We start from the raw sequence: 10,300 nt of genomic DNA on the forward strand, positions 1-10,300 counted from the left end.
AGATGAAACAGAAGAAGCATAAGACATGGTTTTATATGGAAATTCAGATTCATCAAAGACCACATTTGTAGAAATAATGAGCTTATTGATAGATGGACCGAGGCACCAGTATCCTTTATGCGTATCATTATACCCTAAAAAGAGTCATATAACAAACCTATTTTCCAACTTATGTTTGTTATGGGGTTTCAGACGTAGATAACATACACAACCAAATATTTTCAGAAAAACATAATATAGAGACATTGAGTAAGAGTCTCAAGAGGGGTACAATTACCCAAAACTGATGTAGGCAATCTCTTGATCAAATAGTTGGCAGTCTTAAAGGCATGAAACCAATAATAGAAGGGCATAGAAGCACGATTCAGCAATGTAAATCCTTTCTCAACAATATGTCTGTGCTTCTTCTTTGCTTTACTATTTTTTTGATGTTCCTAAGGACAACTACTTTTTGTACTACAACACAGTTTAGATTCGTTTGGTATTACCCCCCCCCCCCCCCCCCCCCCCCCCCCCCCCCCCCCCCCAATCAGTCAGGAATATCTTTATTTTAGAGCCAAAGTAATTTTCAGCATGAATTTTCAAATTTTGAAAATAAAGATCAGGAATATCTTTATTTTAGAGCCAAAGTAATTTTCAGCATGAATTTTCAAATTTTGAAAGTAAAGAACACCTTTGAGTTATAAGTAAGGGGAAACAACCATGTGAACTGGATAAAACTATCAATAAAGCTAACATAGTACTTAAATCCGTTGACAAAATGAACTTGTGAACACAATAAATCAGAGTGGATAAGGTTTAAATGGCCATATACGTCATTATTGATAGACTTATGAAAAGACAATGCATGCTATTTTGCAACTTGACACTCACTACAAATAGTATGAGTCAAATAAGTAGAAAAAGACTCATCTACAACTGACAAAACATGCTTCAAAGTCTTGTAAGCTAGATGTTCAAGGCGCATATACCAAACAACAGATGAAGAAGTAGTAACTGTAAAAGCTTGAAATGATGGTGAGTTGAAGTTGAGATCATAAAGGTCATTCTTAACACTTCCCTGAAGTAACACTTTGTGAGTTTAAAGATCCTTCACACAAAAATGAGAATGATGGAAATCAAAGTAACAATTATCGTCTCTTGTAAATTGAAGTACAAAAAGAAGTTTTTAGAAATGTCAGGCACATGTAACACATTGTTCATGAAAAAATTAGATTGATTAGAAATAAAGTGAGACGAACCAATATGATTAATGGAAAAACCTGCACCATTTCCCACTTTTACTTATTCAGCACCTTGATATTCGGCGTGCAAGTTGAGATTGCTCAAATCATAATAGTATGGTGAGTAGCACTGGAATCAGCAGTCCAACTGTCACCACCAACAGAAGAAGAAAAAGCAGAAGGAAATATAGAAGGACAATCATTAGTATAGACTGCATGAGCTTCTAGATCAGGACTCCAATTATTAAAGTTGACAAGATTATCCTGATAACGATTGGAAAATCCTTTGTTGTAAAGGAATTTACGCTCAAGAGCAATATGACCTGATCCGGTACAAATCTGACAAGTGATAGAAGATTGATGATGAAGAGAGAAATTATAGTGTCTACCACCATATCCACCACGATCAAACTGATTACCACGATAACTACCACCACACAAGCTCTAAATTTTTTGAAATGTCTACCAACACAAGCTCGAAAAAAAAATCCACCAGCATGATTGCCAGAACGCCAATCAGAATACATATGATAGTAGGAATTTGGAGTGAGATTTATAGAACCATACAAATCATGTGGGTTAGATGAGTGTTGAACAACATTAACAGAAGTAGATGATAATCAGAAGAAGAATCAACTACTTGATGTCCTTCATGCAAAAGAAAACTAAGAAGATATAATGAAGTAGTAAAATCTAAACTATTAAGTTGTTGAGAATTGATAGATGTGGGTGCAAAATATCGCACACCTAATAATAAGGCGAAGGTATCATTTGCTGACAGGCGAATATGACGCATTCACCATATTTCTGATGACGGGTTGGATGACGTCGCTAAGTCACACCAAAAGTTTGAAGATCGGTGCGACAATTAAAAGGAGAACGCGACAGTTATAATCAAAGGAGATAATGACGCCCTCCTAGATCCGAAAATAAGGGCTTTATTAACTGTCCTCCACTATGTAACCCCTATAAAAGTGACCAGAAGCCATTGTAAAAGGGGGAGATCTTTTTGAGAGTTGAGATAAGAATATTAAGATAGAGAAAGTTGCTTAGCTCCCAAGTTAGGGTTTTCATACATCCATATTGTATTCGTTCTATCTTTTAATAAAAGGATTTAGTGTTTTTCTCATAATGTCTTTGAAAAGGAGAGGGTACCCAAATATACGTCAAGCTAAAACTTTTCCTACCTATAAGTCCTTTCTCTGAAAGTGATTGTCTATACAATACAATTAATCGGTTTACACTTCGTGTGATCGTCTATGGATACAAGATCGAGACAATACAACAACGAAGTATGTTACTTGATAAAAAGGTTCGGACTTAACCAAACACAATAGTATTCACTTATCAAGTAAATAGGAATTAAAGTTTACATAATTTACTTTAATTATAATAAAACAATTATAATGCGGAAATATAAAGTAAATAACACGGCAAGATTTTGTTAACGAGGAAACCGCAAATGCAGAAAACCCCCGGGACTTTGTCAGAAATTGAATACTCTCTGGATTAAGCCGCTACACAAAATTACACCTAACTTCGTATAGTTGAGACCAAGCAACTAAACCTATAGTTCACCTAGTTCCGTCTATATTCCCACGCCTTCAACTTATAAATAAGTCACGTACTTGGAACAATTCCTTTGGTTCGAATTCCAAACAGTAAAGGAACAACAAATCTGTTTGGTATCAACTCTCTTCAACCAAGTGATATGAGTCGGACAAAGGCTCTTCCGTTTATCTTAACATAAACTTCTTCGTCAGGTCCTTAGATCTATCTTATGTTCAATTACCGAAGTAATCTTTTAATATTAATCCAACAATACTCTTAATCCAAATAATTGTGTTGATGTCGATCTACTCAATTAATCAATCCAATCTATCACAAGGATAAACCGACTATTAATTGGATCCTCTTTTACCGAAACAAGTATTGTGCACACCAAAGATTATGAACCCACAAATCAGAAATCTTCAATATCTTCTTCGTCTTGAAATCTTCTTAGATCTTCAATATAAATCTGCACACAATCACTTGAATATCTTGTGATAAATCAAGCACAGAACGGAGTCTGTTAACAATGGATTATCACAAGGTCGTCTTTAGCACTAACAACAGTCTAAATATCCATGTCAAAACTCTGAACTAGTTTGAGTGAATCTTATATCAGAAGAGAAGATTCTCAAGCATAAAAAAACTAGGTGCAATCAAATTTTAACCACCATTAGTCAATCAAATCAATCGAAAACAAAAGATAAACCGCAATTATCTAGTTTCCCACCAACGGTACACGCCAGAGCTTCTCAATCCCAAAGAAGACTTTAAACTGAGCGGCCGTAAGAGATTTCGCCTAATTAGGTTACTCTCATCTCCGAATAGGCAGCTACACCAGTAACATAAACAAAGAGGAAGTCTGTTGTTACGAAGGTTTAGTTTGCTAGAAAGGAAAACTTCAAGTATTTATAGACAATGAAGTTTGGACACCAAGGAATTTCCAAAACCGAAAATATTCTCAAGATATTCATTAAAGCACAAATTCGGTTTCCATAATTCCTGAAAATGCCCTGTCCAAAAATAATGATCGAAATCTCTCGGAAAATCTAATTAGAAAATTCACATTACTAATTTTTATATTTCCCTACAAATGAAATTAATAACCTTAACTACGAGATTCTTAACTTACTTATGTTTCGATCCTGGGATTCTATTCCCTTAGATATTAAGGAATAACTTTGAACAATTAAAGAAATAAACATTCACAACACGTGTTCAAAGTATGTCGACATCCTTACTTTGTAAGTTCTCTTTCACACTTACAATCTTGAAACCGATTTGCCCCACTTCCAAACAAGTTTAGAATTGGTCCATCTGACTTTCAAGAACTATGTGATTGATCAAATAACAGTCAATCACAATCATGGGTTTAACGGTTCTACCAAAACAAGTTTCGGTTCTACCTTCCATGTTAGTAATGTGCATAATCATGCTATCTTTCCAAAATTCGGTTGACTAGGTACTAGGATCGGTTCCCCACATATATATGGTATCTAACTTATATGTGTTGCACATTTCCATATGATCGGTTCCCCTTTGCCTAAAAACGTGTTGCACATGTTCATAGGATCGGTTCCCCTTTCTGCTATAAACCTTGATGCACCTTATACAAGGATCGGTTCCCCTTTGTGATGTACTGCACCTCTCACTATGATCGGTTCCCCTTTCCCAAATTTGGTCAGACAAAACACAAACTCGATCATACCATCTCAGGTGATTACTTAAGATCGGTTTCACTAATAAAAGTCATACCAATACATAAGTCAGGCCTTTGTGAATAGTTCTACCAAGAACACAAACAAGTTGTGAGTGGTTATACTCAATCACACATATTGGTTGTTCATAAGATATGCAATGAATAACAAAAAAAATAACACCTGGAAATTTCCTTTTCGGTTCACAAACATGTTTATGAACTTACTTCCTTAGAACACATGTAAAACATTGTCCCCTAGGATGAAATCCTCACCTTATACCCATACATAATCATAATAGCATTCAGATGATTATGGCGATGTCTTATCTACAAAGTTTAATGGTTAAGCAATAAACCTCATGTTGTATTCCTTAATACCATGTCTATCTAGAGTTCAAATATGCTTCGCATTTATGTTTTCAATATGCACGACTTGAAAGATATGTTAGGGAATGAAACAGTTAAAGTCAAATATCACCAACCTCAAGTGGAAAGATGATTGTTGTCGTTTTAGCTCCTTGCTTCTTCACATCTTCAAGTCTTCGCAATACTTGTAATGTCTCATTATCCTAATACTTTCAAGCTAACCTATACGAAGTTGACTCTAGTACATAATCAAGCGACTCTTAACATGAGTTTTGATTCACTAAAATATGACAACCAAACTTGACATACCAACGCTTGGTGGGTTCAACCGAGCTATTCTCTAACAATTTCCCCCTTTGTCAATTTTAGTGACAAAAATCTTACATCATATGGATAAAAAAATTACAAGAATTCATTACACATCCGCTTGATTACCGAATTCAACAGCACAGTAAACTGCTTACATTCAATCCTTGAAAATGTCGTTGTTGACATTATAATAACAAAGCTAATACTCCCCCTAAGGAAGATATGTAGATATTCAATCCGCACGTCTTTTTTATACCAAGTCATATGACATGTTACTACCCCTTAGTCTGTGCTTTCACTCTTTTGTATAGATAAAACGTTTAAGCACCAATGTTCTTTTCCTTAGCGATACCAATCAATATCAAATCAATGCCAGTATCACTTGTTTACTCCATATATTCTCCCCCTTTTTCACAAAATGACAAAGAAATGAAAAAATAAAGGACAACACGAGAATCTTACAAATCTCAAAAGAGACTTGCCACCTGTAGAGTTAGGCACGAGGGTTCCACACATCATGTTCTGATAACCAATATCAAAACCGAAACTACAAGTAGTTTTATTTTGATATGTTACCAAGGAAACAATTGTCTAAAACAATTTTTCCAATTTAGTTTAGCAAACCAAAAATCAACTAAGCACCTTAGTCCCTTTACTAAACTGATTGTACAAAAACAACCGCTTGATTCGATAAGACCAAAATAAAGATAACTTTATTTTTCTCATCAGGTTCTAATTATCCATAAACTTAGACCTTTCAATTTTAAACAAGACAAGTACTAGGTTAGTTAACTAGCATTTCTTGTTAAGGCATTCGATTAGACTTGAATAACCAAAACCTCACTTCGATAAGTCTAACTAAGATCATAATTAACTTAGTTTCTCTTATCCAGAATCAAATTGGACTAAACAACTTATCCCGTAAACCTTTTATTTCGTTAATCCATAAATAATTCATAGAAACCAACATAAATCAACTTGCATAATTATTCACCTCAACCGGAAGCAATTGAAATAACATAGACATTAAAAGCACCGCAATTGCACCGAAATTTTGTAAGCCTAAACAATTGATACCACACAATAAAGCAAGATAACAATAGTTTTTCTTAACCGGAACCAATTGAATCACAAACATCCACACATACATCATGGAATAAACATCAATTGAACCGAAATTTTGTTAAGCAAAAGCAATAAATATATATGATATAAACTCAGGCTTTTCTTAAACAGGAAAACAATTAACTAACAAGATTGTTACCTCAAATTTCGCATCCACTTCTCCAATATGATTGCATCTTCGTCCAGGGAGAATTGATATCGAAATATCATCATGTTGTCATCCTTATGCAAAAAAAAAATAGCAACAACCAACCTTTACCAGAGAAAGGTTGAAAATCGGTTTTAACAATTGCAAGCAAAAGTTGAAAACCGTCGAAACACATATGCTTTTCTGCTAAACCAAAACCGATTCAACATATTGTGACTTTTTCACATATTGTTTCTACCAGAACCCCTCATGATTCTTTGATAAATCCTACCAACATGGGCTAGAACTTAATCCTGTTATACCAAAAAGTCACCCAAACCACAAGGGTTCACAATATATGAGATCGAATATTAAGGTAGTAAAACTGAAATCAAACATCCCATAAACATACATAACAATAAGATAAAAGCATTCAAGCACAGGCTATGTAAACCGAAAACTATCACAAGAAAAATTATAAATCAAATAATTTTATTCATAGTAGTTTTATTCATAATATACTAATACAATCAATGAAAGAAATCAAAAATTGATGTCTATTTTTCTCATTTTTGAAACTCTAAGCTCGACTTTTTAGAGTTTTCCTACAAGACTGAAACCGGATCAGCAGATTTTACCGGATTTCAATCATCTTCTATAATCCTAACAACATTTTCATTGACTTCTATAACTTCCTTTCGCAAATCCTTTTCCTTACTTCACATAATATTAGATCTAACTTTAGTGAGAGATTCTTGAGAATATTATCATTGAGAGAAGAGATCTCTTCATTAGGAGCATCATGTTGAAGCTTTGGAGATGAATCAGAATCGCCATCAGAAGACTCAAGACGAAGTTTCTTGTTAGGGAACAATATAGTCCAGACCTTTTCGACGTGAATTTCAACTAGAGGTAGACATTCTGTCAGAATACTATGAAAATGAAGTAAGATATCCTATAGGTTGGATCGCACCAAACACATATTGTTAGATCTTTTCGTGTTTGCCCGCTCTAATACCAATTGAAAAGGCGAGGGTACCCAAATATACCTCAAGATAAAACCTTTCTTACCTATAATTCCTTTCTCCGGAAATGATTGTTTATGGACTGAGTCGAGACAATACAACTAATCGGTTCACACTTCGTGTGATCGTCTATGGATACAAGATCGAGAAAATACAACAACGAAGTATGTTACTTGATAATAAGGTTCGGACTTAACCGAACATAATAGGATTCACTTATCAAGTAAATATGAATTAACGTTTGTGTAATTTACTTTAATTATAATAAAATAATTATAAGGCGGAAATATAAAGTAAATGACACAGCAAGATTTTGTTAACGAGGAAACCGCAAATACAGAAAAACCTCGGGACCTTGTCCAGAATTGAATACTCTCAGGATTAATCCACTACAAAAAATTACACCTAACTTCGTATATGTTAGAGAATTGCTCGGTTGAACCCACCAAGCGTTGGTATGTAAAGTTTGGTTGTCATATTTTAGTGAATCAAAACTAATGTTAAGAGTCGCTTGATTATGTACTAGAGTTAAACTTCGTATAGGTTAGCTTGAAAGCATTAGGATATGAGACATTACAAGTATTGCGAAGTCTTGAAGATGTGAAGAAGCAAGGAGCTACAATGACAACAATCATCCTTCCACTTGAGGTTAGTGATATTTGACTTGAACTGTTTCATTCCCTAACGTATCTCTCAAGTCGTGCATATTGAAAACATAACTGTGAAGCATATATAAACTCTAGATAGACATAGTATTAAGGAATACAGTACGAGGTTTATTACTTAACCATTAAACTTTGTAGATAAGACATCGCCATAATCATTTGAATGCTATTGTGATTATGTATGGGTATGAGGTGAGGATTTCATCATAGGGAACAATGTTTACATGTGTTCTAAGGAAGTAAGTTCATAAACTTGTTTGTGGACCGAAAAGGAAATTTCCAGGAGTTATTGGTTTTGTTATTCATTGCATATCTTATGAACAACCAATATGTGTGATAGAGTATAACCGCTCACAACTTGTTGTGTTCATAGTAGAACTATTCACAAAGTCCTGACTTTTGTATTGGTATAACTTTTATTAGTAAAACCAATCTTAAGTAATCACCTGTGGTATATATCTAACTTGGGGAAAGGAAACCGATCCTTGTAAGGGAAAGGGAACCGATCTTTGTAAGGGATGCAGTACATCAAGGGGAACCGATCCTAATATGGGGTGCAGCAAGGTTTATAGTAGAAAGGGGAACCGATCCTATGGATATGTGCAACACATATAAGTTAGATACCATATATGTGTGGGGACCCGATCCTAGTACCTAGTCAACCGAATCTTTGGGAAGCTAGTGTGACTATGCGTAGTACTCACATGGAGGTAGAACCGAAACTTGTTTTGGTAGAACCGTAAACCCATGATTGTGATTGAATGTTGGTTTGATCAATCACATAGTTCTTGAAAGTCAGATGAACCAATTCTAAAATTGTTTGGAAGTGTGGCAAATCGATTTCAAGGTTGTAAGTGTGAAAGAGAACTTACAAAGTAAAGATGTCGATAAACTTTGAACACGTGCTGTGAATGTTTATTTCTATAATTGTTCAAAGATATTCCTTAACGGCTAAGGGAAGAGAATCCCAGGATCGGAACATAAGTAAGTTAAGAATCTTTTAATTAAGGTTATTAATTTCACTTTGTAGGGAAATTACAGAATTAGTAATGTGCATTTACTAATTATATTTTCCGAGAGATTTCGATTGTTATTTTTGGACAGAGAATTTCCAGGAATTATGGAAACCAAATTTGTGCTTTAATGATTATCTTGAGAATATTTTCGGTTTTGGAAATTCCTTGGTGTCCAAACTTCCTTGTCTAGAAATACACGAAGTTTTCCTTTCTAGCAAACTAATCCTTCGTAACAACAGACTTCCTCTTTTGTCTTTGTTACTAGTGTAGCCGCCTATCGTAGAGAAGAGTAATATAGTTAGGTGAAATCTCTTACGGCCGCTCGTTTTAAAGTCTTCTTTAGGATTGAGAAGCTCTAGCGCGACCAGTTGGTGGGAAACTAGATAATTGCGGTTTATCTTTGTTTTCGATTGATTTGATTGATTAACGATGGTTGAAATGTGATTTCACCTAGTTTGTTTATTCTTGAGAATCTTCTCTTATGATATAAGATTCACTCAAACTAGTTCAGAGTTTCGACGGGGATCTTTAGACCGTTGTTAGTTCTAAAAACGATCTTATGATAATCCATTGTTAACAGACTCCGTTCTATGCGTGATTGATTACAAGAGATTCAAGTGATTGTGTTCAGGTTTTTATTGAAGATTTAAGAAGATTTGAAGATAAATATTGAAGATCTGACTTGGGTTTTATAATCTTTGGTGTGCACAATACTTGTTTGGGTAAAAGAGGATCCAATTAATAATCGGTTTATCCTTGTGGTAGATTGGATTAGTTAATTGAGTAGATCGGCATCAACACGGTTCTTTGGATTAAAGGTGTTGTTGGATTAATCTTAATCGATTACCTTTGGGTGATTGAACATAAGATAGATCTAGACCCGACGAAGGAGTTTATGTTAAGATAAACGGAAAAGCCTTTGTCCGACTCATATCACTTGGCTGAATAGAGTTGATACCAAATAGATTTATTGTTCCTTTACTATTTGGAATACGAACCAAAGGGATTGCTACAAGTACGTGACTTGTTCATAAGTCGGAAGCGTGGGAATACAGACGGAACTAAGTGAACTATAGGGTTAGTTACTTGGTCTCAACTATACGAAGTTAAGTGTAATTTTGTGTAACGGCTTAATCCTGAGAGTATTCAATTATGGACTAGGTCCCAGGGTTTTTCTGCATTTGCGGTTTCCTC

This window comes from Papaver somniferum, chromosome 2, assembly GCF_003573695.1.
Source record: "Papaver somniferum cultivar HN1 chromosome 2, ASM357369v1, whole genome shotgun sequence".
NCBI classification, from domain to species: Eukaryota; Viridiplantae; Streptophyta; class Magnoliopsida; order Ranunculales; family Papaveraceae; genus Papaver; species Papaver somniferum.